This window comes from Heterocephalus glaber, unplaced genomic scaffold (assembly GCF_053883595.1).
Source record: "Heterocephalus glaber isolate CG9 unplaced genomic scaffold, H.glaber_assembly_v1.0 deba00001481, whole genome shotgun sequence".
In the NCBI taxonomy this organism is placed as follows: Eukaryota; Metazoa; Chordata; class Mammalia; order Rodentia; family Bathyergidae; genus Heterocephalus; species Heterocephalus glaber.
The window spans coordinates 61,942,047-61,966,834 of record NW_028258317.1 but is presented as its reverse complement, the minus strand read 5'-3'; positions in this window follow the sequence as shown (position 1 = coordinate 61,966,834).

The window sequence follows — 24,788 nt, the reverse complement described above, 5'->3', positions numbered from 1 at the left end:
GGTTTGTGTTACATACTGCAATTTCATTTTCAGCTTTGGATGCAGGCAGCGGAGCAAGCATAATCTTTTTAGCACTGCTAAGAACTTGAGCCTGGGACTGACAATACTTGTAACTATTGTAGGTGCAATGTGTTTCTTGTCTTCATAACATCCTCTCTCCCACACACCAGCTCAGAATTCTACAGACACCACTATTTGTCTCTTGGCTTTGGCCACTATGACAAAGCTAGAAATTACAAGGAATTTTATGGTTACTGTTCTGCTTTCCCTTTTCTCATTCATTCTGTCTTTATTAACTCAAACAAAGACCATTACCAAGATCCACCTTTCCAACTATTTCTTAATTTCAGAATCTTAATACAAATACTTTGTTTCTGAATAAGAGATATTGACTTGGTCCTTGTTACTCAAAATGTGTCCCTCAGATCAGCATCTCCTGGCAGCTTCTTTGACCTGTACCATTCATTGACCCCTGTTATACCTATCGAATCAGAATATGCATGTAACAGATCTCTTGGAGATTCATTCTTAAGTAGGAGTGGAGGTAAAGGGAAATGTTAGAGCCCTGAAAAGAGAATGAGCAAGCCAGTGATTGAGATAAGCAATGTGGTCAGTCCTGTTGTACAGCTGAGTTTTGACTTGAAATTAACCATATTTGCAAACATTGCAGGCAATACAGAAAGAACAGACCACATTCAAAGAAGTGCTACCAATTACATTTCATGAGAACTTTCACAGAAGAAGCAGAAGCAAAGTTAATTTTTTTTTTGCAAAGTTAATTTTTTGAATCCTTTCTTCTAAGAAGATCAAACACTACATTATAGTTATTTTTAAAACTCAGTGGAGAGGATCACTTAAAGGAGTGGTGTGATTCCTCATTTTTTTCTTTTTTTCCTTTATATCCCTGAAATATGTGCTTTGTGAACATCTCCAGAGCCACCTCCATTCTAGTAAGGAGACCAATGGGCTCCAACCCTTCAACTAAATTCCCTCAAAGTGTTTGTTGCATATTAAGGATTAAACCCAGAGCCTTTGCACTGAACTATATCCTTAGCCATTGTACTTTTTTTTTTATTTGTTTGTTTATTTTTATTTTGAGACAAGGTCATGTTTAGCCACTAAGTTGCCCAGGCGAGGCTGGACTTGGCAATTTTCCTGCCTCATCCTCCCACCATGCTGAGATCATAGGCAGGGACCACCATGCCTTACTTGCCCTTAAGGTTTTAAATCTCCAGGAGAACTGCTACTTCACTAAGAGAAAGCTCTGTGAATGTGCTCCTCTCTCCTCATTTGACAGGGCCATGTACACAATTACTTCTTGGTCTTAAAGTTTATTTTAATTTGACCATCTACATTATTAATTTATTTTTAATTTACATACTAATTTTAAATATCTACAGAATACAGTGTGATATTTCAATAAATACACGTATTGGCATCTTTTTTGAAGTTATTTTGGGTTTATTTACTTCACTTTAGTTTCTCACTTAGCTATTCTAGTCTTTTAAGTAAGCCTTCACAAAGATAGTGTGCAGAAAAAAATGCTATTATTAAAGATAATCATACAGCTTTCCTATACAGTTAAAACTGACTGAAGAAAAGACGACTATTCTCTTTGAGGCTGATTTTAGGGTCCACCTATTGAATCACAGAACACTACAGTATAAAAGTGTGTCTTAAAAATCTCTAAGACAATATATTACATAAAAACACTTATCATGATTTCTAAAGTCTCTCTTGAAAACTAATCCCTAGTTAAGACATAATCCTGGTATAGTCAACACTCAATTCAAAAAGTTTTACTGAATACTACACACACATGTGAGTGGCTTACCACTTATTTCATTGTTAAGGCACAATAATTAAAGGGACAATCCTCCCAGTAAGACAGATTTGTCCTTTATCCTAACCTTACCAACCAGTACCTCCTTGACTCTGGACCAGTTAAAGGACAAGTTTATTTAGCCAATGAGATTGGGACTGGGAGTTACTCAGGCAAGTAAAATTTTGTTAATGCAGAAAATATATTTTTTAATTATATCTTAAATACTTTCTTCATTTTACTTTAAACAATGCAGATTCAGTCTCTATTATTTACTGTAGAGCAATCTTTTCTTAGTCATAAATGAGAGTTCGCCTCACTGATTTTCTTTCATAAATCTTATCCATTAAGCATCATCTATGATTTTCAGTTCTGATATAGATAAAGAACTTAACTTTTAGCAATAAAACTAAGTGTGAGAAATGTCTGTATTTTTATCTCTTCCAAAATTTTAACATATTTTTGTCTACATCTAATATAATAATAATTTTTAGATTATTACTTGTGTATAGGTTTTCCATAGTTTCTAATAAAATTTTCTTAGAAATAATAACCATATATTTGAATGCTAACATTTCACAATTCTGCATAATATTTAAGCTAATGACAATCACAATCTTTACCTCCACTACCGTAGAAGCGGTTTCCTGTCCTAAGTTCGTACTTTTGAAGTCCAAATTTTGCTCCTCCTCGTGACCATGATCCCACAGTGGAGCTACAAAAACATACCCATTCAGAGCCCAAATTCTGGAAGTTCCAGGCACCAGTTCTCTGTAATTCCGTGGACAAATAGCAATGGAAGCATGTGTTAAAGGTATTCAAGTACTAGGTGAGATCCCTCGTGGTGTGTGCCCAATTCAAGGTTGGAATAGTGGAAAAAAGGCTGTAGCCAAGGACTACATGTTGATGGGAACCGGACCTCTCTCTGTACCACCATATTTTGCATGGAACACCAAAAATTTTATTACTGAAAATTTGAACTTAACTCTCCTGGTCATTATGAAGGTTCATTGATCAAGCAAGAAGAAAACAAAACACTTTAAGAGTTTATCTTTAATTACATCTTTACATATTTATATGCAAAGGATATGGAGGTCCATTTGTAATCTTGTCCATTAAGTCAAGTTAGGCCTGATTACAAAAAGAGATATAAGTAGCTTGGAAATACATAGGGCTGATTTTTTGCGCAGGTCCAGAATTCAGCTGTAGGAGCAGTGTCATCCAGAGAATATATTGGAACAGCCTCTTAACTATAGGCATTTAGAAGTCATGGACAGAAAGGTGTACATACTACAGATAGACTGGAGAATATAAGTTAATCAAGAAAGGCAGCAAAGTGGAAGTTGGTTAAAGGAATTTCTATACAGTTCGCTAAACCTCAGTCTTGGATCTATAAAATGAAGGTAATTTATATATCTACCTCATAGGTTTATTGTGAGATATAAGTAGATCAATACAGAGATTTGATTTGTTTGAAATGAGGGCTAAATGCATAATGCACAATAACAATTACAGTTTTTTCTTCTTCCCCTAAACTTTCCTAGTTAAGGCTGGGGATTAACACAGTGGTTCCACCGCCTGCCTCTCAAGCGCAAGGTCCCGAGTTCGATCCCCAGTACCCCCCCAAAAAAAAAATACTGTAGTAAACTTTCCTAGTTATAATATCAATACAAAGGTTAACAAATTACACAGCACTTGGAGATCCTCTTATTATCCCAGTTTAACAGAATGGGAAATTTAGACCCAGATCTGGGAAATGGTAGAGCCAGAATTCAAGTTAGGTATTCCAGTTCCAGAGTTGTTTGGGGAGTCCATCCTCATGTCTTTTGTTTCTCTCTTACTTGGTTCATACCCTTTTTTATTTTTTATGCCTCCTTGAACTGTTATTGTACTTTAGCTAAGCCTATTACAAAAGCATGCTGGCTTCATCAACTGGATTAGTTATATGATATAAGTGGTTCATAAACTTTCAAGTATTACAGCCTATATGGTAAAAATAAAGACATTTTCTGACCTCTTCCAATACTCTAACCTTCCCTGGGTCACACAATTTATAAATGATGACATTTAGCTTCCAAGTTGTTATGATTTCAAGGATATTTCTGGCCATTGCTTTTACATACATCAGTTATTTTATGTTTACGTTGTGTGTGTTTCTTTTTGATTCTCAAATGCATAATTCTACTTCTATTACTGAAACTTTCAAGTTGGCCATTTAAGTTCACTTTCCACATTTATTATGGCAACCTCTGAGTTACTTACTGTGACTACCTAAGTCAAGGTTATCAAGAAATCTATAGGCCACCTCACCATTCCCAAGTATAGTATCTTTGAGAATTACAAACATCATGTAAATTCCTTGGTTTCAAGACTTTATTTCACATATATAACTCTAAAGTAGGCCTGCAATGAGAAAATCATGAGAAGAAACTTTCACTCAATGAAAGAGAATCCAAAAGAAAACATCAGTGACATTAAGTAGTTTTTTCAATATAAAAATCTAGTTCAGAGATTTTGAGTTTGAGGCCCCTGCATCAACTTCATACAAAAAAGCTTGCTGGCCCAGTGTTTTGCATGAGTTGCCAACATCTAAAAATCAGTTCTGCATAAAAAGCCAGATTTTCAGTTTCTCTTGAAAACTGTAAATCTATTCACTCAACTCACATTCCTGCATGGCAACTATGGAGAACAGAACATCCTTTTGGACTCTGTTCCTGCTCACAGCCACCACTACACCCTATACCTTTCTGATTCAGTTATTTAATTATCTCCCTAAACCCAGCAGGCATTTTAATATAAATCCCCTAATCCAGATGGCTTGAAGTAGTACAGATAAAATTAAAGTTTAATGGTTCAAGAAAGTCTTAATCACCTATAGGTATTTACCTAAAATATACTAATGATCAAGTTACAGGAATTAAAATCAAAAGTTTTATTGAATTTATGTTAAATTTATACCAATGTCATTCCCCTCTTATCCTTTTTAAGTCATAGATCATAGCAAGAAGTTATATTAATCTGACAAGATTTATTCTTTACATTGATTATTATAATACAACTCATTCCTGTGATAATCCCCACCCCATGACTTTCTTTTTCCAATTTGCTAAGCTAAGATGATGTGTGAGGATTTTCAGAGTTGCTTGGAGCTGCTAGAGTGAACACCTTCTTCCTTTACATGATCCGGACAGTTTAAATGAGTTACTTCCGTCATTGTTTCAGCATGTGAAACATTTTACACAGGTGAGAAAAACTCAAGCAAATTTGCCATGAGTGTAGCATGTCATGAACAAAGTTTCTTTGCATTGTAAATAATTTAAGCAACTATGTAAATATCAAATAGGAGTTGTGGCTTTCTGATAGAAATAATTAGGAAAGCCTTAAAACCTGACATTTCCTATCTTCATTAAACATAAGCATAAATCAATTAATAATGTATTTTCTTAGGACCACACAACTGTAAAATTACCTCTAAGTCACTTAACAGAATAATGGTTTGTATGGCAATATTGTGACAGAAATTTTACAATGTGGAGTGCACCCTCTTTTTATGTGTAAAGTGAGGTGTAGCACAGTAACTTGCTTGAGTAAAGGAATAAAAAGAATTTAAAAGAATAGAACAAAATTCTACAAGAAAGCATTTCAAGATTTTGATCTTCCAAACAGCCTTCTTCTTGGATAAGAAACAATGAGCAACCCAGCTTTCTGTCCTAAGCTGAATCATTTAGACCGGGCCACTTATTATTATCACTAGTTCTTCTTGTAACTTGCCAAAGTACTGAGCAAAACATGCTCCAATAATATGCTTTTAGTCTCCAAAAAGCCTAAGCAACTAGAGAATTCATTTCTGATTCAGTTGGCTTCAGCCAAACAGCTGTCAACAGATCCCAGCTTGACCTTCCGTAGAAAGAGCAGAAAGATGGGCTGCATTTTCCATCATTTTATGAAGAATATGGCTGCTGTGTGTCTTGGGGGGTAAAGTGATGCCTGAGATGGGTCTTTCTCACCCATTAGGAAGTGAATGTGGCCAGAGAAGTTAGAAAAACAGTCCACTAATTTCTGCTCCATTTCAAGACTCTAAATTAACTGTCAAATGAACAGGGGAAAGATAAAAATCTCAGTCTTTCCCAGTGAAGATCAGCTGTCTTGTCACCTTTTCCTAGCTACATTCTGTTTTCTCTCTCCACTATGCAAAACCTACCCAACCTGCAGGACATCAGCTCCTTAGAAAAAGTCCATCTGCCCCGAGAATGTGCCAGAGGCTATTTTCTAAAAATGTAGACCTTCACTCTGGGTTTATATTCAGCTATGAAGTGGAACCAAATGAAGAAAATGGGGCTGAGCAAAGACCAATCGGGCTTATTTTCATTCCTAAATGTATCTCGAGAATTCTTCTTATAACACACAAGGCTGTGAAGCTTTGGGAGTCATTTCACTGCATTTTCAGGAAGTCAGTCTTACAGAATTTCATTTTGTACTTGGTGACACAACTTGCCTGGATGGATCAAAGGGGCCTCAGGATGAAAGGTAGACTATGGGTTTGGAGGAACAAGTCTGAAATTCAAAGACTTTTGTGGTGTTTTCTGATTACTTTAGGAGGCTCGATACACAAAAAGGCATAAGCAACTGCATCCCCACATCTCACAAACAGCAAAGGATCAGCCTTTGCAGTGTTCTCCAATATAAAGGAAGATGAAATCAATTAAAACACAATGCTGAAAATAAAACTAACCCTGGAAAGAAGACACCTGAAACTAAAAGGTATTAGTTATGTGCTACGATGTTGATACTTTTACTACATATTTGTAATACATAACGTTTATATCCAGCTTGGGGCTGTGATAATACATATATATATATATACACACACACACACACATATTCATACATATGTATATATACGTATATATATATATATATAGAGAGAGAGAGAGAGAGAGAGAGAGAGAGAGAGCATCATGATCATTTGTTTTCCCCCTGCTCCCCCATCTTCTCCCTCTCCTTCTCCAGATCCCTTCCTTTTGCTATAGAGTCTACTCTGTTTCTGGCTCTTTATTTGGCTCTTTAAATTGTTTATATTTTGGGTTTTTCATATTGGAGTAACCATGAAATATTTAACCTTTGTAACTGACTTACTTCACTTACCAATATGATCTCAAGATCCATGCATTTTCCTGCAAATGTCTCAAAAAATTATCTTTTTCTGGCTGAGTAGTACTCCATAGTGTATGTGTACATTTTCTTTACCCATTCATCTATTGATGGACACATAGGAAGCATTCATGAATTAGCTATTGTAACTGTTGCTGCTATAAGCATAGGTATATGTATATTCCTGTAGTTCAATGATCAACTATCCAGGTGTTACCAAGATAGCTGAGTCAAATGAAATTTCTATTTTCAATTTTTTGAGAAATCTCCAGATTGATTTCCAAAGTGGATATACTAATTTACACTCCTGCCAAAAACATAGAAGTTACTTTTTCTTCACAACTTCATCATCATTTGTTTTTGAGTCTTTGAAAATGGAAATTCTTACTTGAGTAAGGTGGAATCTCAGTGTTGCTTTGATTTTCATTTCTCTAATGTCTAAAGGTAATTGAACATGTTTTACTGTATTTTTTGACCATCTGTATTTCTTCTGTCATGAAATGCCTATTCATTTCAATTGTCCATTTTTCGACTGGGCCTTTTAATTTTGGTGGTCCAATTTTTTGGAGTTCTTAGTATATTTTAGATACTAGTGCTCTGAGGCGTAGCAGAAATAAAACTTTTCCCATTTTGGAGGTTGTATCTGCACTATATTGGTTGTTTCCTTCGCTGTACAGAACTTTTGAAATTTGATGTGATCCCATTTGTTAATTCTTGACATTATTTCTTGTGCATTTGGGGTTATTTTCAGAAAGTCTTTGCCTATGCTTATGTCATTAAGAGCTTTACCAACATTTTTTTCCAGTAGATTTAGCGTTTCTGTTTTTGTATGTAAGTGCTCAGTCCATTTTGATTTTATTTTAGTAGAGTTAGAGATATGGGTCTAGATTCATTCTTCTGCATATGGATAACCAGTTTTTTCCAGCACAATCTGTTAAAGAGGCTGTCTTTCTTCTAGTTCACATTATTGGCCCCTTTGACAAAAATCAGCTGGCTCAAGGCATGCGAGGTTATTTCTGCATCTTCTGTCATATTCCATTCACCAATATGTCTGTTTTTGTGCAAGTACCATAGTGTTTTTACTACTATAGCTTTGTAGTATAACTTAAAATCTGGGTTTGTTCTGCCTTCTGCCTTGCTCTTGTTACCCAGGATTGCTTTTACTATTCTGCATCTCTTCTGTTTCCATATATATTTTAGAATTATATTTTGTAGTTCTGTGAAAAATCTGAAAGTATTTTGATGGAGATTGCATTGAATCTATGTATCATTTTTAGTAAAAAGGCCACTTTGATGATGTTATTTCTGCCTATTCAAAAAGAGGGCTATCTTTCCATTTTCTAATGTCCTTTTCAATTTTTTTTTTTTTTTTTTTTTGGAGAGCAATACAGTTTTTGTTAAAGAGTTCTTTAACTTTCTTGGTTTGGTTAATTCCAGGGTATTTCATTTTGGGGGCTATTGTGAATGGAACTATTTTCTTGATTTCTTTCTCTGTGGGCTCATTCATGCTGTAAAGTAACACTATTGATTTTTGTATGTTTATTTGATATCCTGCCACTTTTCTGAATTTTAGTGCTAAGAGTCTTCTGGTGGAGTTTTTTGAATCCTCTATGTAAAGGATCATGTCATCTTCAAATAAGGATACTTTGATGTTGTCTTTACCTACTCAAATCTCTTTTCTTTCCTTCTCTTTCCTACTTGCTATGCCTAAAATTCCAAGTGCTATATTGGATAGGAGTGATATATGGACAACCTTGTCTTGATCCTAAATTTAATGGGCATGCTTTCAGTTTTTTTCTCACTTAGTATGCCATTGGCAGTGGGTTTATCATGAATGGCCTCTGTCATTTTAAAGTAAGGTCCTTCTACACTAATTTTTGCCAAGGTTTTTGAAGTGAATGGCTGTTGGATTTTAACAAAGGTTTTTTTTCTTTATACTTACTTCAGTTTATGTAGTATCTAACATTTATTGATTTACATATGTTGAACCATCCTTGGAATGAAACCAATTTGGTAATAATGTATGATTTTTTGAATGATTTGTTGTATTCTGTTTATCAGTATCTTCTTGAGGACTTTTGCATGTATGTTCATTAAGGAAATCTATCTATAGTTTTCTTTTTTGTTACTTACTTGTCTTGTTTTGGTATCAGAGTAATGTCAGCTTCAAGGAATGAGTTTGGTAGTATTCCTTTCCTTTCAATTCTGTGAGTGTGAGAAGTATTGGCATTAGTTCTTCTCTGAAGGTCCTGTAAAATTCACCTATGAATCCATCAGGTCCTGGGCTTTTCTTAGTTCATAGGTTTGTATTTTTCTTATTGCCTCAGATCACTTGGTGGTTATTGGATTGTTCAGGATTTTATACCTTTTTGGTTCAAGTTTGGTAATTCACATGGGTCTAAGAAACTATCAATTTCATCTTGATTCTCCAAGTTATTGGAATACAGGTTTAACAAGTAGTTACGTATAATTCTCTAGATTTTGGCATTATCTGTTGTGACTTAACCTTTTCCATTTCCAATTGCATTGCTATGGGTATTTTCTTCTTTTGGTAAGTTTGGTTAAGAGCTTGTCTAATTTGTTTATACTTTCAAAAAACAATTGTTAGATTAATTCTTTGATTTTTTTCAGTCTTAATTTCATTTCTGATCTTTATAATTTCCTTCCTTGTACCAGTTTTGTATTTGGATTGTTCTTGCTCTTTTAGGACCTTGAGGTGCACAATTAGTTTATGTATTTTGGAACACTCTGGTTTTCTAATGTGGGATTCACAGCTATAAACTTTTTTAGTGCTGCTTTCATTGGGTTTCATAGGTTCTGGTATGTTTACAATAATTATTATTTGATTGTAGAAATATTTTAATATTTCCTTGATTTTTTATGTGGCTCATTGATTATTCAAGAGTTTATTATTTAATCTCCATGTATTTGTGTAATTTCTAGTGTTTTCTTCGGTATTGATTCTTACTTTGATTACATTATGGCCTGATAATATGTCTGAGATTATTTTTATTATTTTGCACTTATTTAAGCATGCTTTATGGGATAGTATGCAGTCTGTTTTACAGAAATTCTCATGTGTTAGTGAGAAAAATGTGTACTCTGTTGTTGGGTGGAACACTGTCAATATTAACTCCATTTGTTCAAAAGTGTGGTTTGACTCTGACTTTTTTGTTAATTTTTGTCTAGATCTTTCAATTTGTGATAATGAAGTATTAAAGTCCCCTACCACAATTATGTTGATATTTATTTGATCTGTTATGTCCAGTAGAATTTGTTTCATAAATTTGATTGTGCTGGTATTTGGTACATATATATTTAAAATTGTTAAATATGCACCACTGAGTTGTTTCCTTTACCAGTATGTAGTGCCCTTTCTCACTTTTGATCAGTTTTTGGCTTGAAGTCCACTTTGTTTGAAAATAGGATAGCTACTTCTGCTTGCTTTTGTGATCTTGTTGCATGAGATGTCATTTTCCATCCTTTCATTTTTTTATGAGCTTTTCTCTGAATTATGTGTATCCCTCATATGCAACATAGAGTTGGGTTTTGGTTTTGATCCAATCTGCCAATGTGTGGTTTTTGCTTGGCCAGTTGAGACTGTTTACATAGACAGTTATGACTGAAAGATACTGCCTGATCCCTGTCAGTTACTGTCTTATTTTCTGTAGGAGGTTACTTTCCCTTTGGCTTAACGGCTCACCTTGCTTGATGCAGTCAAATGTAGGCTCTTTGGTGTTGCTGACCTAATTTTCTCTGCCTAGGATAACCTTGAGTGCTTTTTGTAGTGCTGGCTTGGAGGTCATGAATTTCTTAAGGTATTCTCAGTCTTGGAAATTCCTTATTTCTCCATATATTTTGAAAGAAAGTTTTGCAGGATATATTCAACTGGGTTCTAAGTTGTTTTCTTTTGGAGCTTGAAAAGCTTCACTCCAAGCTCCCCTGGCCTTGAAGGTTTATGTTGAGAAATCCTCTGTAATTCTAAAAGCTTTGCCTTTATGAGTTACTTGTTACTTTTGTCTAATAACTTTTAAAATGCTGTCTTTGTGTTGAATTTCTGAGATTTTTAACTACATGGTGTCATGAAGAAGTTCTTTCTTAATTGTGGCTATTTGGGGTTCTATAATGCCTTGTTTAACTGTATGTTGAATTCATTTCCTAAACTGGAAATTCTTTTGCTATGATTTCTATAAGTAGATTTTTAAAAATATTTTCTGTGTTGTCTTCCATTTTTTCTTTAACTTCTATGATTCTTAGATTAGTTCACTGTGATTTATCTAGCAGTTCTTTAACCCAGTTTCTATGACCTCTTGTTTCTTTTAAGATATCTCCAAGTATATGGTCTCTTGTACTCTAATTCTTTAATGAACTGGTCACTCATAACTTGCATTGTTTTCATTAGTTCACCCAGCCTTTTATTTGTGTCTTCTTTAAGTTCTCCAATCATTTTATCAATTAAGTCTATTATCTGTTTAGTTACATCATCTTTGAGCTTTCTGAACATCTTAGTGGTCTGTTTATTGTTGTTGTTTGTTAGTTTGTTTCTTCTTTTATCCCCTCATACAGCTCAGTAGTAGTTTTAACTTCCTCCCCATCAGGGTCCATTGGATCAACATTGAGAGAGGTGAGTTGGAGGCATTTTGTTATCTTGTTTTCTCATGTTTCTATTTTTTTTTCTTGTGTTGAGGGTTGAGGATCAATTACAGTGGAAATACTCTGTTGTTAGTATGGAGATCTCTTTAGTGAGTGTTTGCTTCCCAGTGGTGTAATCTTGGCTTTAGTCGTGTTTTGGTATTTATGCATCTCTGCAAAATACTCAGCTTAATAGCATCAGATCTGGTCACTGTGTTAAAAGGTGAGAATCCCTAACAGTTGTTCCAACCATATATAAATCATGTATTTTAAAACTCGTTTTAACAATTTCACCCTTTCTTCAATGTCCTATAAAGACTATTACATACAACCACTGACAGGTTGGCTTGAATGTCGTGGGTGGGAAAGGAAAATATAGAGAAAAAGGAAGGGGGTAGGCCAGAGAGAAGGAGAAAAAACATAATAAATGAAAAAAAAATGATGGGATTGAATTTTGTTTCTATTACATTTATAAATGGAGCAGAGGGCTAGTAGAGAACGGGTTTGTAAGAACATTTTTGGGAGTGGAAGAAGGGATGCAGAGGGGAATATACAATTAGAGATTGAGGAAAGTTGTGTGCAGGTTGGAACCTATTACATAATATGTTGATCATGGGGTTGTATTTGAATCTTATTTACACAGTTTAAGCAAGGGTTACCCTAACTTGCCTATGAAAGGCACTATTTCGATGGAAACACAATTCTTATTCTCCCTTTTACATATCCGGGCATTTCCAACATCCAGTATGTGGTCCCAGCTGAGTGTGCTGTGTCCTGCTCTCTGGCTAAGCTGTATCTACCTCTTTGCCCAAGCCTTCCTCTCCCTCTCTACACAGCTGTCACTTTCTTGCCGGCAGGCAAGCTCTGTGGAGCCCAGACCTTAGCTCATGGCACTCAGCAGCTCTCACTGGGGATGAGGATTCTGTTGGCAGCAATGAATGGTGGGTAGGGGGCAGGATAGCACATGGACACAGTTGCTGGTGTTTGGGAGAGTGCCAGGGAACTGGCTACTCTGGTCTTGGTAGAGCTTCCTCCCTGCGTCTCACCTGTCACAGACTGCAGCTCCCTGAGGCACAGTTCTCCCAGATGTCCGTCTGTGTCCCCATTCAATGCTGTCCCCTGCTCTGTACTTCTCCAGGGGCCCACTGATGTTTATTTAGTCTCTGTCCTTTGAGCAATTCTCTGGCTTTCAATTTCTCTGCTCCCCTGATCTGTAATACCTCCCTTGTTAGGTTCTGCTCCCAGTGGGGAGAGAATAAGATACGAATTTATCCCAGGAGTCTGGTCTCTGCTGCATTGGCTCTTTCCCTGGGGATGTTAGAACCACTCCCAGGGTGGAGTGTTCGCTGGATCTGGGGAGTAATGGGTTCCAGGGTCCAGAGCCCCATTTCTCTTTATTATCCCCCCGATACTGAATTCAATCTAGTAAATTTCTCCTGGGGTGATTCTCCCTATCTGGCCATATTTGCCTTCTCCATTTGTGAATACTTTTGCTTTCTGGTAAGTCTCCTTTGAGCACCTCTGCCTCTAGTTAGCAATGGTCGATCTGCTTTGTCTCTAATTAATCTGGATGTGGTTTGAGTGAGAGCCCTACGTGTTTATGTGCTAAGGGTGGGAGGTGGTGGAACCTATAAGAGGTGGGGCCCAGTAGGAGCAACTGTGCCATGGGAGCACCACCCTTATGAGTGGACTAAGGCCCTCTCACTCAAGGTCTGGATCTCATGGCACTAGGTTAGCACTTTGAGTTGTTATAAAGTGAGTTCAGCTGTCTCCGCTCTCTCTGGCTTCCTGTCTGACCACATGCTCTGTTCCTCTCTTATGTGCCCTCACCATGATGTGATGGTGTGATACATGCAGAAGGCCCTCACCAGAGTCAGGATGATACTGGAGCCATGTTTTTGGAGCTCCCTAGCCAGTGCACAGCTGAAACTGTGTGAGGTAAATAAACTTTTTTTCTTCATAGATCACCCATATATTTTGTTATAGCAGCAGAAAACAGACTAAGGCAATATGGGTACAGGCTAAAATGCCATAATAAGGAGACCTCTAGATATAATGGCCTGATAGATGTAGTAAGCTTATTTCTTTCTCATGGTAGCAGTTCAGTGAAAGGAAGTCTAGGACAGTGAGTGACCCTCAATTTGTGGCTTCTATCCAGGGGCACAAAGTGACTGTTTCAGACGGTTGTGACCTTTCTAAGCCAGAAAGATAGAAAAGGAAGTAGATGGAAAATAGCTTTCTCATTAACATGACTAACATGACCAAGAAGCTACATTCATGACTTCTGCTGACATCACATCAAAGCACATATCATATGTGGTTGTAAGAAACTGGCAATAATTGGAGGTCATTAAATATTAATTATATCCAAAAAGTATGTTTTGAGAGAGGACATGCATCAGTGAGTGTCGGCATAGTTTAGGTCTCTAACTAATACAGAATAAGGTGCTGGGAATTCTAGTATTAAAGTTAGAAGGTAAAATGAGTTTTAAGGGATAATTAACACTCTCTGCTATATCAGCAAAGACTTGGGTTCTTTTAGTTCCTTGCTCAAATTCTTAAAGTCACACATATGCAAGCAAATATATGATCAAAAGCCAAAAGAAATAAAGATTTCCCCAAAGGGAAAAATACATCCCGTACACAAAATCAGTTGCCTTTGGTTTCTCCTGAGTAGAATTTCTCAAGTATATGACAGATGTGTTAAAGCCAGCTCTCCCCTCATTTAGCACAGTTTATAACGAGACCGAACTCTACCGTTGTTCCAGAGGAATTACTTCAATTGGATCTCACCTTGACAGACCAAATAAATGTCCTTCCATGAAAATTTCAGATGCTTGTTCCCCTTCCTATCTTCTTATGCTCTATTCCCCTCTACAACTTCCCAGGATGAGAAAAAAGGTGAAAGCCATCATTACTGTCCTTATTGCTCAGAGTAAATGAAAATGAAGCTCCACTGTTACATTCTATGAAAATAAAAGGTTTTCTTCTTGTGCTCCATTTGAAGCAAATAGGATATATTAAATATTTAACAGAAGGGAAATGTGATTATGTATTATAATGAAAATATAAGAAATGCATGGTAGCATATTGATATGTATGATAGACATAAGTCAACAAACCCTCTTGATTAACACTGTAGAATTCACGAGGGTTACTTGCCAAACATCCTGGGTTCCATGGTTTGGGGCCAAAATAGTATTTACCTGTTAGCTCATTAGTGACTAGGAGGAGCCACACAACTAGTTCTTGCCAGTAAATTCTAAGCAGAAATGATATGCACAATTTCCAAACAAATGTTTAATTGCAGCCACCAATCCCCCCAGAATTTTGCTTTCTGCTGACACAATTTCCAGAAGGTGATTACTCTGGGGACTCGGACCCCAGACTAAGACCCATATGGAATATGGCCGTGAGACACGACAGCTGACCTCGGTGAACGTGAAGTTCAACGGAGAAATAACCTTGAGCTGTTGAATCCACTTAGGGCCTGTATGTTACCACAAAGAAATCTCACCTATGCTCACTGACGCAAGCCTTCCCTAGTGAAGTTATTTCTGGCATTAATAAATAATTAGTAAATGCCCTTTCCATGGTAGGCATTCTGCTCATTTCACCTTTGCACAGCCTTTCTACTGCACAGAGGGGAAACTGAGGCAGGTTTATAGCATAAGTCAGCGGTGGGTTTGAGATCTGAACTCTGACTCCACGTCCAGCTCTCATTCAGTCATACCCACCACTCCATCTTTTTATCAAATCCTTTCTAACCAATCTTAGTCTGCTGCATTCAGTCTCCAGAAAAGTCTATGGTTCCCCCTATTCCTGGGTATCACAGATATTTTCTTCCTCAAATTGGTAAAATGTAACCTTTAAAAATCATTGTCCTCAGAGAATACAGAAAGGGTTCACAAGTGAGAATTAAAAGAACGATTTTCTTTTCAGCAGCGTCTTTCCTCCTACACAACAGCAACAAAGGCAACACCCTGAATGACAGGCTCTCCTGGACTCCTTGTTAGCTGTCCACAGTCTTCCCGGAACAGGTCTTGCTCCACGCTGCCACTGTCACTACACAAACACTCATCCCCCCTTTCTGCGGCTGAGTAGGTGCCGGAAGCAATGCAGGACGGTGACCCAATTTTCTGCGCAGCAACAACAGACCAGCACCCCAGCTGGGGAGGAGACATTTCAGTCTTGCTCTTTTCAAAGATATTTGTATAGATAAATGGAAGTTTATGTGAGCACAAAGAGGATATATTGTCCTCCTGATACACTTGTATAACTGCAATTCTGCCAGCAGTCATCATTATAATAAGTGAGGTTTATAGAAGATTCTTTATCCAGAAGGATCCCAAAGAGCTTCACAAAAATCTAACATATTACAAGCAAAAAGCTTTCTTTCAGATCCACATGGAGAATCTCATCACTAATATTCTGCTCTCCCACACAGTGCCTCCAGATGTCAATGACAGATTACCCGAGTGTCAGGAGAATGGAATATTGGAGTCAAAACTGACCATCGGTCCAAGACAAGTGGAATTTTGCCCCAATGCATGGACTAACTGTGTGGTTCTGCCCACCTGGGGTATTGTTAATGACAACTGCTTAACAGCTACCCACAAGCACGCATGTGTAGCTCAACAGCAAGGGTCAAAAACAACATTGCTGCACCCACAGGAAAACTTCCTGGGGAGGTTAGGCATAAAGAATGGAAATTTGGCTTTTTTTCTCTTGCCAGATGTGCCACATGCTCACTCATTCCAGATTTAATAATGTGTGCAGATTGAGTTGGGAGGAAAACCAGCAACTCAATTGTGAACTAATTCCTAAAACACAATGGCTCTAGTAGCAACTGAATTAGGGGTTTCTACTCACTGGGTTTAGATTTGGATTTGAGTTTCCTCCCACTCTAGCAACTGTGAATTGATTTGGAAAGGAATTTAAATTAAATGTGAAAGTTCCATTTAAAGAATTGTCATTCTCTCTTGCTGTACCTCGGGAAAATTCAGACTGAACTGAATCTTACATTCATTCAAATGTAGGAGGAAAGTAATGTGTTATCCCCACTTGTCAGATGCAGACACTGAGGCTCGTACCCTGCTGGTAAGTAACAGAGTTGAAATTCAAATTCAGTGTCTCTGATGCAAGCCCAGAACCTTGTCAAATTTCAATATTCTAGCAAAGGGTTTATATGTTTGTATGAGCCACACGTGTATCCTTTGTAAAAAAGATATACACTTGAAGGATTTCAACTGGGTGGTGAAATGAGTTAGACCTTGGAGAATGAATAAAAGAGGCAGAACAACAGAGTTCGTGAGAGCTGGTAGTCGTCTTTTCTGCTGAGGCTCTGAAACCAATGTACACATCTGGCTGTCACCTGCCGCCCTATTCTGCCCCTACACCAAATCCACCTCCTTCCTGAAACAAATGTATTTTAAAATGTTTTACCTTATTAATAATCAAAGAAATGATTATTAAAATAGGAACATGCTATTTCCCACCTGTCATAGTGCTGTTAAAAAAATAGGCTCAAAAGTGCTATCTTGCTGTTAGAAGTATAAACTGTTAACAATCTTTCTGCAAGTATATTTGGAAATTAACAAACATTTCTTGCATGTCATTTGACCTAGAAATCATACTTTTATCAGTTTTTCAATAAAGAAATAGCCAAGGATGCATACAAAGATATACGACAAGAATACTCACCATAGCACTTTTTGTAACAATGCACGATTGGAAGAAACATAAATATCCAAAGAATAATCTTACTGATTAAGTGAATCATAGGAAGTCTGTTTATGTGCAGACTTTTAATGTGCTTCTATAGTACTACATTTTTAAGATGGGAAAGTTCTTGGATATTCAATTTGTATATATGTCATAATCCCATCTTTTTCTTAAAATTATACACACAGAAGTATAAATGAGGTCATAAGGATGGAGTCCTAATCCAACAGAATTAGTGTCCTTATTTTAAAACAAAAGGCACCAGATGACTTATTCTATGTTTCTCTGTCCTGTGAACAGAAGAAAGTTTATGTGAGAACACAGCTAGAAAGTGCCCATCTATAAACCAAAAAGAGGGCTGAAATGACCAGAACCTTAATCTTGAACTTTCCAGTCTCTATAATGCAACAAAATTAATTTTTATTAAGCCACCCAGTATTTTGCTACAGTAGCTCAAGCAGACTAAGACTTGAAACTCTTACTTGAAACTCTTGAATGGACCTCCAACTGGCTGCCTAACTCTGAATAGTTCATCCCAAAGCCTCGCCATTATTCCTGTTTTCCCAGTAGTACGGTCATTGAAAACTGGCTGAAAATCTTGGAATCATAACATTTCCTTTTATTCTTCCTCTTATACTGTCACTACTTGAAATATATACAGATATTACCTCCCCTCTCATTTACACCCATCCATTCCCAACCCCTCCATAGCCATGTTAGTTCCAAATGGTATCTGGGATTTGTGTGCTCTCTTATAGACTCTGAATTTAGATTACAGACTGCTCTCATGATTTATTAGTTCTAACCCTAAACTATCAAAACCCATGTCTTCTTTTCTTTCTCCATCCATCATCTTAGGGCACTGCACCCCAAGCATGGATGCCAGTCAAACCATTCAAGTTTAGACAATAGCCTGCTTCTCAACCCTTGATGGAAGAGCTAATCTGACTATCAAATGTTACTTCACTTTTCCATGGATGAGGCTGAGGATTTTATTTTCCTTGGTGGGAAAAAAAGGAAAGCATATACTTACATAGCTTATTTTTGGTGTAACACTCAGTTTACCCCTTTACCACCCAGGAAGTGTTTCCTGCACTCTTAGGAACTCTGGCTCCTGATTAATCCACAGCAGAATCACCTTCCATACCTGGACAGTACTCCACTGAGAACAGCTGCTACATTCAAGGTCGTTCCTCTACCTAGGACAGCCTATATCCAACTACAGGTTGGGATACTAAGGCCAGTACCCCTGCTTCAAAATGGCATAAATATGAAAAGTCATCCAGGTTTAGACCTTTTGGTAGGACTGGCTGAACTCTTGGTTGAGATTGCAATTTAGTTCAATTTTTCCCTCTATCCAAGTCTACAGTAAATCCTTGCAAACAAATCTTAGAATCTTAGAATGCATCTCTATGGAAGCTGAACTAAGACAGGGTTGATAAACAATTTGGATACATGGCTAGTGGTATTTGCATCTAAGATATTCTAAAATAGAGTTGAAAAATAATTTTCTCAATGTTTGTTAATGAGGAGCCTCATTCAATGTCCCTCTTTACATAGGTCCTTGGAGAGGATCAGACCTGCATAGTTCTGAGTTAAACTCCAAATCTCTCATGGCTGGCTAAGTCCAGCTGAACTTATAGATGACCCTTAAGTAAGCGAGATTGTGCAGTGCACTGTCTGGCTTTTTTACACAACCAGTAAATATTCCTTTTAAACTCACCCCTGCTCCAGTTAGGATATGATTTTTCTCCTTCCACCAGCCTTGTGCTTCCTTCATTGATTAAACAAAAATATGATACCTACTGTGTGCAGGGTACTGTACTTTTTGTGGACTATAGTTATAGCAAAAATCTGTCAAGAGCTAGAGTGCTTTTCCATAGAAAACTTGATTTATTGTAAAAAGTAAAGAAATATTTGGTAAATGGAAATTTTGGATAAGGCTCCAGGTCAGACACTGTGAGAGACCAGGGTGCATAAAACAAAATGTTCCTTTGGAGACAGTAGCATCTGGTTGGAGAGAGAAGGTATTCAGAAGGCATTATGCACCCAGCTCCCTCTGTGGACCCCAAGTGTGACCACATTAAAAAAAGTGGTCAGAATAAGGGAAGTACAGCCCTGGAAAGTCCACAGCAATAGAACATCATATCTGAAACATCCTGTACACAAACGAACCCTTGGCTAATTTTTCACTCCATTGTTCTATTTCATTTTCTCAAAAAGAAATCTCTCATATTTTTCCTTCATGCAAGTAACTTCTATTTTTTTTTGTTCTTGTTAGAAAGGTTGTGCAAACTGCAGACATTCATCATTAACCTTGTGCATAATAAAACCTCAAGATTGGATCTCTGGGAAATTTCTCACATTTGCCAGTCCTGTGAAGAAAATGTTTGTTTTCACAGCAGAATTCTCAACTTTTTCTACTATAAAAACTTTTTAAATCATAATTTTGGTAGGTTTTGAAAGAAATCATCTCGACTATTGGATTTAATGTTCTGATTTTTGGTTTTGGGATTTGTTTGTGTTTGTTTTTCTTTTTCACTCATGCGCAGAACTACCATTATTAGAAACTCATTACCTGTAAAGATGGGGTGTGGATGAAGATAAGATGATCTACGGTATCTTGGAAATATATTAAATGAGTTTTGGAGGTCTGCACTATACAGTAGGCAAATTTCTTACAGCGTCTATTACTAAAAGAGATACAAAGAATTGGCACCCTTTCTGCTACCAAAACTACTTACAGAAGACACCTACTGGTACTGCCTAGGAATTACAACTGCCGTGTTCGCCCAAGGGTCCCATGACTGGTAAGTTTGCTTCGCCAAAAACATATCAGGCAAGGGTAAGTATTTCCTGGAGACAGAATTTGTATTGACTTCTAGTTTATGTACATTAGGGTAAAAATCCTGTACCCTTCTTAAGAACAAAAATATGATATGACAGTTTAATGTTCTGTACCATTTGAATTAAAAAAAAAAAAAAAGAAAGTAGACTCAAATAGTCTCAAGTATATCCCATTGCTCAGGACTAGTACGAAACTGTTCAGCAGCGATTTCTGAAGACCAGCATTTGGGTTAGAACTGCATTAAGAATGTGAATTCAGGATTTGGAACCACTCTAGGCAGCCTCATTAGAGCTGTTAGAAACTCATTTTCCACCTGTGATTCATGAAATATATCCACCTTCTTCGCACTTGATTTTCAAGTTACATTGCATATCATCACTGCTTTAATGTCATTGGTGACTGGCCTTATATGGCACTTTTCTTCAATGGAAATCTCATTTTTTACCCATTGCTGAGTATATTTCATTTTAGCCTCCTAGTAAAACTCTTGCTTTATTAAGTTTCGGGGAATATCTGACACCATATTCCACATATTTATTGTGATATCTGAAACCTCATTTCCCATCCACAGTTCCCCTACAGAAGGATGTGTATCCACATGAATCCTGAGACTCATCTTGACAGGAGTGGCCTTGAACCCAAATCTTGAACTTCAGTGTCTAGGTGAGAACATCTAAACTGAGCTCACCCTGGGCATGAAGAACACAAACCTGGAAAAAGTAGTTATCTTAAGCACAGATGTTCACTGAAGTTTGTGCTGGTGTATGTGTATTCAATGTGAATAAATAACAGTGTGATTCTGGTGTCAACCTCTGTATCTTCACACCCAGTTCTCCTAATGAGAAAACACCCCTAGACAGCCCTAAAGAGATCCAGATCATCTTCTGAAAATATCACCCAAGATCAGTAGTATCGAGCAGTTCCCTTCTGTGTCCAACAATCTGCACTAGAATGATGGTTTCCTTTTGTTAGGGCTTCTTATACTCACCGCAAGGGAAATTATGTCTTTGTCTTCAGTTGTCAAGAGTTCAAGATTTCAATGGAGTCTTTTTCTGCTTTGTTACTGTAGTCAAGCCACTAATGTTTCTAATTTAACACACGCTTGTATGTACTGTGGTAAATTAAACAGTTTACCCTTTCTTCTGTGTGTACTCTATGGCATACTTGATAAAGCCTTCTCATTGCCCTGGAGCAGCTTTAGCCACCCCTGGGTACATGTCTCCATGGTTGAGCAGTGGACTGCTTCTAAATGGACCCCTTTGCCACCTCTTGAGGTCTCTTCACTGGGCAAACCTCATGTTCTTGCTACATCCTCCCTTGTAGTATCAGGTGGGCATCCCTGAGCATTTGCACGTGGGAAGAAACATTGCACCACTTTAAATTTAATAACAGCTATGCAGACTTGTGGACTCTTAGAAGGACTTAGAGATGATTCCGATCCCCCAATTGTAGAGGGTACAGAGACCTTAAGAAGTTATGTTAGCTGTCTGAAAAGATATTTCTTTAAATATCCCCCTATGCTTCGGAGTGGGTAAAACCTAGTGCCTCTCTCACTCTCTTTCTCTCTCGTGCTCTCTCTCTCTCTCTCTCTCTCTCCCTCCCTCCCTCTCTCCCTCTCCCTCTCCCTCTCTCCCTCTCTCCTGCTCCCTTGCTCATTCTCTCTCTCCGAGAAAATCTTATTCTAAGGAATGGTATAGTAAGTAACATATACTTATAACATGGCTCAGTAACCATTTCTTAGAGATAAAGATATAGTCATTGCAATGGCTTAGATCTAGATGTACCCCAAAACCTCATGCACTCATAGGCGGGGCTTTTAGGGATGACTGGATCATGGATGTGTGATACTGGATTGGTCCACTGATGGGTTTATAGCTGGGTGTGATGTTGGGAAGTGAAGCCTGGTGGGAAGAGGCGGGTCACTGTGGACATGGCCTGGAAGGGTGTACACATAGATCCCAACCCCTGCCTTGATGACTTCTGTTAACTGGCTGCCATGAACTGTTTCTCCTCTGCCATGCCCCCTGCCATGCCACCCTGCCTTGGAGCCAGCCAACTATGCACTGAAACCTCTACCAACTGTGAGTGAAAATAAACTTCATCCTTTAGCTACAAGGTGTCGGGTATTTTGTCCCGGCAATGAAAAAGTAACTGTCACAGTCATGCACTGCATAATAATATTTCAATCAATGATGGACCATACATATGATGATGATCCCATAAAGTTATAATAGAACCAAAATTTCTTGTCGTCTACTGACATCATGGCTGTCATGACACCACAGCATAATTCATTATTCGTGTGTTTGTGGTGATACTGATGAAAACAAACCTACTGTGCTGCCACCAACATACAAGTGTAGCCTACAGTTTACAGTGCATGCTACTCGGTAATGATAATAAACCACTGCTACTTATTTATGTATTCACTATATTTCAACATTATGGTAGAGCATATCTTTCTTTTAAAATGTTTACTATGAAGTAGTACAACGTGTTATGACAACAGCAAACTCAAAACATCTCATGTTTACCACTTTTATTGATTGTATAAGAAGCCACATCAAGTGATGGACCCATACCATCAAAATGAATAGACACTTCCAAGATGAACCAATGCAAATGGCCAATAGGGACATTTAAAAATGTCCCACGTTGCCAACCATTCAAGAAATGCAAAAAAATACAAATTAAAACACTGAGATTCCATCTCACTCCAGAAAGAAGGGCTACCACCAAAAAATCAATAACAAATTCTGGTGAGGTCGTAGGGAGAAAGGAACATGTCTCCGTTGTGGATGGGACAGTAAACTGACACAACTACTACGGAAATTAGCATGGAGGTTCCTCAAAACACTAAAAGTAGAAATTCTATTTGATCCAGCTCTTCCCTTCCGAGGTATCTTCCCAAAATAGTCAAACACACCATACCACAGTGATGTATGCACACCCGTGTTTGTAGCAGTGCAATTCATAATAGCTAAATCTAGGAAATGGCCTATATGTCCATTAGCAGATGAATGGGTTAAAAAGTATAGTATTCATACACAATGGAGTACTATACTGTCATAAAAGAGGATAAACTTGAGTCATTTGTAGGACATATAGACAGATAGATAGATATGTTATATATGTCATATATGTGTTATATAGAACAGATAATAGGAAAAAAGAGAAAGTAAAAAACAACATTGTAGCATAGTGTAGATAATGTACCTAAAAGTATACCTTGACTTAGTATAATGGTTTTACATGTATTACATGTTTTCTGGTTTATTAGTCTGGTTCTGTCTGTATATGTGATAATTAACTTTATAAGGCTTATGAATAAATGAATCTGATGCTGGAAAAATAAAAGGAGGGTCAAACAGGGGCCAGGGAATTGAAATGTGTTATGTGTATGTACCAATCCCCTACAGTGACTGTAATCATTATGTACTGCAAAACATATACAAGTAAAAAAAACCCAGAAAACAAAATTAAGCAGCTCATAACTGTATTTGCAGTGTGTGATCACTGTATACAAAATGCCAAGCTAGTGAATGGCAAGGTGGGAATACAGACGGGGTCTTTGCGTGTGCATCCACAGCACCAGGATAGCAGGCCTGGAAGCTTTCAGTTTTGTTATAGCTGTGTGTACACACAGCTTGGAGCCCTGTGGCGTCTATAAATGCTGAAAAGTATTAACAGGAACAGTGCACCTGCCATCGCTCTGTCTGACTCTCTTCAAGAGAAGGAGCCACAGCCTGGAAAGAGATCTCCCTATAGCCCATCGCCTCAGGGTTATTGTATCCTTGGCCTTGGGCAATGTACTCTGACACAGGCTTGGCAACAATCTAACTGAAAAGAAAAAAAGTGAAGTGATATTACTTTTTTTCCTATCATTCTTCTACCTCGCTATGAAGACTCCATTTTATTAGTCTCTACTAAATTCAGGCAAGACAGGTAACAGATAGCTATATTGGATGTGCATGACCAAGTTACATAAAGTCACCCATGTACTCTATATGTTCTTGCAACAAACTCAAACATGGGATTGTGTGATACGTGTACCATCAACATCTTAGACAAAAGGTGAAATAAATTTAATAGACCAAGATAAAGAAATATATTCTTCCTTTAAAAGTTTCTGTTCTTCCCTCTACTGTCCATTTTTTAAAAACTCTTTTGCCTCCCAAATTTTCTGTACATTGCCTTCAAGCTTTTATAGCTTTCAATGAATAAATTATATAATTTGGAATAATGGTTAAATTAATACCAATGGCCTAAGAAAGCCTATATCCCTAAAACAAGAGGACATTTCAGAACAAGAGAACTTTTAACTTCATGCCACCTAAGGGCCACCATTAAGATAAAACTTTTCACTAGAATCACAGGAAAGTAGCATTGAGAGCACTAGAGGCTTCAGTTCCTTTTACAGTTATTCATGGATATTTTATAAATCTCTACACTGCTTTTAACTATCAGTCTTAGAAAGTACAAGAAATATGTCATCTGATGTTTTATTACTAAGTAGAAATTATGAATTCATCCAAACTGTAGCTCTAACAATATTGGGAATAAAATACTATTCTGGCACTCAAGACCAAGAACATCATGTCAAAGAAGGGA